At 51.1% G+C, this 4957-nt stretch overlaps 1 long non-coding RNA gene across 1 annotated transcript; it reads left to right on the top strand.

Annotated features, from left to right (window-relative positions):
* The first annotated feature begins 3286 nt into the window (after nt 1-3286).
* Nucleotides 3287-4427, top strand: LOC148377513 (uncharacterized). Its single transcript, XR_015856658.1, has 4 exons — nt 3287-3371; nt 3518-3734; nt 3993-4186; nt 4311-4427. It is a non-coding gene; the product is annotated as an uncharacterized LOC148377513 (long non-coding RNA).
* Nucleotides 4428-4957: the final 530 nt, after the last annotated feature.

Below are 4957 nucleotides of genomic sequence, written 5' to 3'. Positions count from 1 at the left end.
AGATTTACGTTTGTAATAGCAGAAGTGTAGCCGCGTTGCGTTGTACGTGTGAAAATTGGTCGAGGCGAAATGTTAATGTTTAATTTCATTCCTTTAGGTTCCACGGTGTTTGTTGGCTGTATGTTTTCCACTGCAAGAAGAGGCTCGTATCATTGACCAGCAGGAGCTACAATGGTGAGTACCCCTTTCGTCTTCCATTTATGTTAAACACTTCCTATTTCATGTCTAACAGTACTCGATTTAACAAATAACCATAAATAAATACAGTGTGGGCAGTCACGTTAACATATGTGATTATCCTGCCTAATATGTTTATCACAAATATGTCACTAATCACTAATATGTTTATTTGTTTATCACAACACCTTTGGACCTTCAGCAATCGATTATTTCCCTTCATCTACATAGAGACAGAACGATGGTGTCTTAAACATCTCATTCATTTCACCAAATAACTTCACGCAGGTGGATAACGGCCGTCTCGGTCACGCTATGTTGCGTGATGCAGTTTTGAAGAACCAAATGCATTTATTCAATGAATAAGTCAAGCTAGTTCTATGTTTATGATGTTGTAAGTTACGGTACCGATTGAAGTTGAGTTCGAAGCCAGTGGAAAACAGCGCTGCGTTTGTGCTCTCCAGGCACAAATGTTGTGATCTCTGACTGACGACCGGGCGAGACTCGAGTAAGAGATGTCCAAACGAGCTCCGGCAGGGCGGGCCAAGGCGGAGCGAACGGACGCCCTTCAGGCCGCCAATGACGAGCTGAGAACCAAACTGATGGACGTCCAGTTAGAACTTCAGCAGGAGAAGAACAAGGTGAAAACCTCAACAGACAGACACTGCCTGCCTCCCTGCCTGCCTCCCTGCCTGCCTCCCTGTCTGCCTCCCTCCCTCCCAGTTTTCCCGATGTAGATTAGACATGCGTGTGCCATGACTGTGTCAGCCTACATCAACAAATGCACCGAGGACGTCAGCACCACTAAGAATATCATCACCCGGGGCAACCAACGACCCTGGATGACTGAGGAGGTACGTCAAACGCTACGAGCGCGGAACTCTGCCTTCAAGTCTGGCGACAAGGAGACACTGAGGACAGCGAGAGCCAACTTGAACCGTGCCATCAGGATAGCGAAGCGAGACCGCAGTCGAAAATTTCAGGATCGTTTCCACGACGTCAAAAACATCAGGAGTATGTGGCAAGGCATACGGGCGATTACAGACTACAACTCTGGGTGGGTGTAGTTGATGCTGACTTTCTAAATGGTCTAAATAACTTCTTTGGGAGGTTCGAGGCACTAAACGGCACTCCAGCAGTTAAAACTGTCCCCCATCAGGAAGAGGAGGTACTCTGCCTTGACTCCGCCGATGTGTTGAAAACCCTGAGGAGAGTCAACCCCTGTAAGGCCCCTGGCCCCGACAACATTCCTGGGCGTGTGTTCAGGGAATGTGCAAGTCATCTGGCTGGGGTCATCACAGACATTTTTAACACCTCGCTGGGCCAAGCCACAGTGCCGGCGTGCTTTAAGACTGCCTCCATCATTCCGGTGCCGAAGAAACCTCAAATCACCTCATTTAATGATTACCGGCCTGTTGCACTGACTCCGGTTATGATGAAGTGCTTCGAAAGGCTGCTTAAAGGTCACATCGTTTCCAGACTCCCCCTATTATTTGACCCGTTCCAGTTTGCCGACCGGCAAAACCGCTCCACTCAGGACGCCATCTCCTCCGTTCTTCACCTGAGCCTGGCTCACCTGGAGGAGAAGAACACCCATGTGCGGAGGCTGTTCCTGGACTTCAGCTCAGCGTTTAACACCATCATCCCACAGCATCTGGTAGGAAAATTGGAACACCTGGGCTTCAACACCCCCCTTCGCAACTGGCTGCTAGACTTCCTCACCAACAGACCTCAGTCAGTCCGGGTCGGACAGAACACCTCTGATGTCATCACCCTCAGCACAGGCTCCCTTCAGGGCTGCGTCCTGAGCCCCCTGCTGTGCACCCTGATGACACACGACTGCGTCCTCAGGTTCACCACCAATCACATCGTGAAGTCAGCAGACGACACAACGGTGGTGGGGCTCATCAGAGACAACAACGACCTGGACTACAGAGAGGAGGTGGAGCGGCTGGTGCAGAGAAAACAGCCTGATCCTGAATGAGGAGAAGATGAAGGAGATCATCGTCGACTTCAGGAAAAAACAGCCTCACCACGCTCCACTGATCATCAACAGCTCAGCTGTGGAGGTGGTCAGCACCACCAAATTCCTGGGGGTCCACATCACAGAAGACCTCACCTGGACTATGAACACTACGGCACTGGTCAAGAGGGCACAGAAGCGCTTGTACTTCCTGCGGAGGATGAGGAGAGCCCACCTGCCCCCACCCATCATGAGGACGTTCTACAGGAGCACCATAGAGAGCATTCTGACAAGCTGTCTCTCTGTGTGGTGTGGAGGCTGCACCGCCTCCGATTGGAAGAACGTGAGGAGAGTGGTGAGGACAGCAGAGAGGATCATAGGGGCTCCTCTTCCCTCCATTCAGGACATTTCATCTCAGCGCTGCATGTCCCGTGCCCGTAACATCATCAATGACCCATCACACCCCCACCATGGACTGTTCTCCCTGCTGCCCTCTGGGAAGAGGTTTGCAGCATCCGCTGCAGGTCCACCAGGTTCTGCAACAGCTTTTTCCCTGCTGTCATCAGACTGTTGAACACTAGAACTGTTGAGCTCTAAACTGAACTCTGCATCACACATTCACAGAACTTTATGACACTACGGACCTCTATCTTGCACTATCTCGCACTACCAACTTTACTGAACTTGTATAAACCCTTTAAATAGAAGTTTAATACATGGTTTAGCATTCCTCTGCACACTCTTGAATACTGTTTTGCCTACTTGCACTATTGCATAATTATCACTGCTGCACTTTATACTTATTTTTAATATATATATATATATAGTATATGTATATATATATATTTTCATAGGATATGTTACTTCTATTCAACTGCAATATCACTACTTTGTTGTAAGACGTATGCAACGGAATTTCGTTTTGTATGCACCATGTGCTACAAGATGACAATAAAGTTTGTCTAAGTCTAAGTCTAAGTCATGTCAGGTCAGCTGTCTGGAGAGAGAGAGAAGTCAGGACCTGCGGGCGGAGCACCACCGTGCCACCGCCGCCATGACGGAACTCAAAAGCAAACTCCATGAGGAGAAGCAGAAAGAGTTAGCCATTACCAGGGAGACATTACTGCGGCAGCATGAAATGGAGCTGATGAGAGTGATCAAAATCAAAGATGGAGAGATCCAGCGACTGAATGCCTTGGTCCTCAGCCTGAGGGACGGCTCCATGGACAAGGTGATCCGCTCTATCCGTGTCTGACTATCCACACGCCACGTCGGGCTTCGATGCGGCCGCTACCGTATTGTGTAGCTTGTCCCCAGTAAGCGTCGCGGCGCTCCGTTGCGGTCTCAACGGCCCGGTGTGGCGCAATGTCTGCTCAGGTGAGGAGGGGGGGCGCTTTGCTGGCGGAGGTGGAGGAGACGCGGCGGTGTCGGGAGACCGAGCGGTGTCGCCTCCACCAGGAGCGCGGAAGAAGCCCTGTCAGCGGCCCAGCAGGCCTGGCAGTCCCGAGCGGCCGAGCTCCGATCGGTTCATCACCAGCATCGGGAGGAGCTGAGCCGAACCAAGAGAGACTGCGAGAGGGAGATCCGCCGACTGGTAGGACTGATCAGATGCGCGGTGCGTGGCTATGTTCCCAATTTCGTTGTATACCTGCAGTGCAATGACACCTAAGGCATTCTATTCTATTCTATTTCACAAGAAGAAAATGTCCGGTTGCTCGCTTCGCTTTTGTCACAGCAAAGGTGTTCTAGTCGATTCAAGAAAAAAATTGGCCGGTTGCTCTCTTTGTTTTTGTCACAATTCTGGCAAATGAGTTTGCCCGCCTGCCTGAGCGCTCCCCGTTTGTACATCCAGACGGATGAGATCAAGCTGAAAGACAGAGCGGTTAGTGTTTTGGATGAAGCCCTGGGGCCGGCCACGTCCACCGCCTTCAGCTGCAGACTCAGGCTGCCGAGCAGCAGATCGCTGCCCTGAGGGATTCCCAAAGGGCGGGCCTAAACTACCCTGGAAGTGGGGTCAACGCCGCTACTAGCAATCCTCTTCATTGCGTAAGCCACCTCATCACACACTTGCAGTACGCATGACTTAGTTCGTTGCTGGAGGAAGGTAGCACAAAAACAGTTTTGAACTTTGAACGAGTGCTTGTGTGTGTGTGTTGCGGGGCGTTTTCAGTCTCAGGAGGATCGGGACACGCGACGGTTTCATCTGAAAATCGCTGAGCTCAGCGCAGTCATCAGGAAACTGGAGGATCGAAACGCCCTGCTTTCTGAAGAGCGCAATGAACTGGTAATTTATTGACGGCACGCTTGAAGGTTTGCGCTACGTTTGATGCGCGCCATCCAGCGAGGCACCCATTGCGCTTGCTTATTAGTTGAGCGGCGCGGCGAGTCGGTTGCCTGGTAGATGTCTTTTATTGGGAGCCAAAGCCACGATTCCGTTCAAACCGATGCAAAAGGAATGGATACGTTCTGGCCCGCGTGTTGTGCGTCTTTCACATCCCGCACTTCATGCTTGCAGCTAAAGCGACTGAGAGAAACAGAAAGCCAGTTTCTGCCACTCCTGTACAAAAACAAACGCCTGAGCAGGAAGAATGAAGAACTCTCGCTGGTGCTGTGTCGCCTTGAAAACAAAGTGCGCTTTGTCACCCAGGAGAACGAGGAGATGGCAAGCTTGGTAAGTCGACGCGGACAACGGCGGCGTGCCAACAGAGTCCACTGCATTTGTGTTCCACAGAGAAGGCCTAGTTCGCTCAATGACCTGGACCGCGGTTGCGGCCAGCAGGACGGTGAAATGGAGTTCCTTCAAGTTGTGGAGCAGCG

The sequence above is a fragment of the Syngnathus floridae genome, unplaced genomic scaffold (assembly GCF_059516105.1).
Source record: "Syngnathus floridae isolate MCC-2025c unplaced genomic scaffold, RoL_Sflo_1.0 HiC_scaffold_142, whole genome shotgun sequence".
In the NCBI taxonomy this organism is placed as follows: domain Eukaryota; kingdom Metazoa; phylum Chordata; class Actinopteri; order Syngnathiformes; family Syngnathidae; genus Syngnathus; species Syngnathus floridae.
The sequence above is the reverse complement of the archived record's forward strand: the minus strand, read 5'-3'. Positions and strand labels throughout refer to the sequence as shown.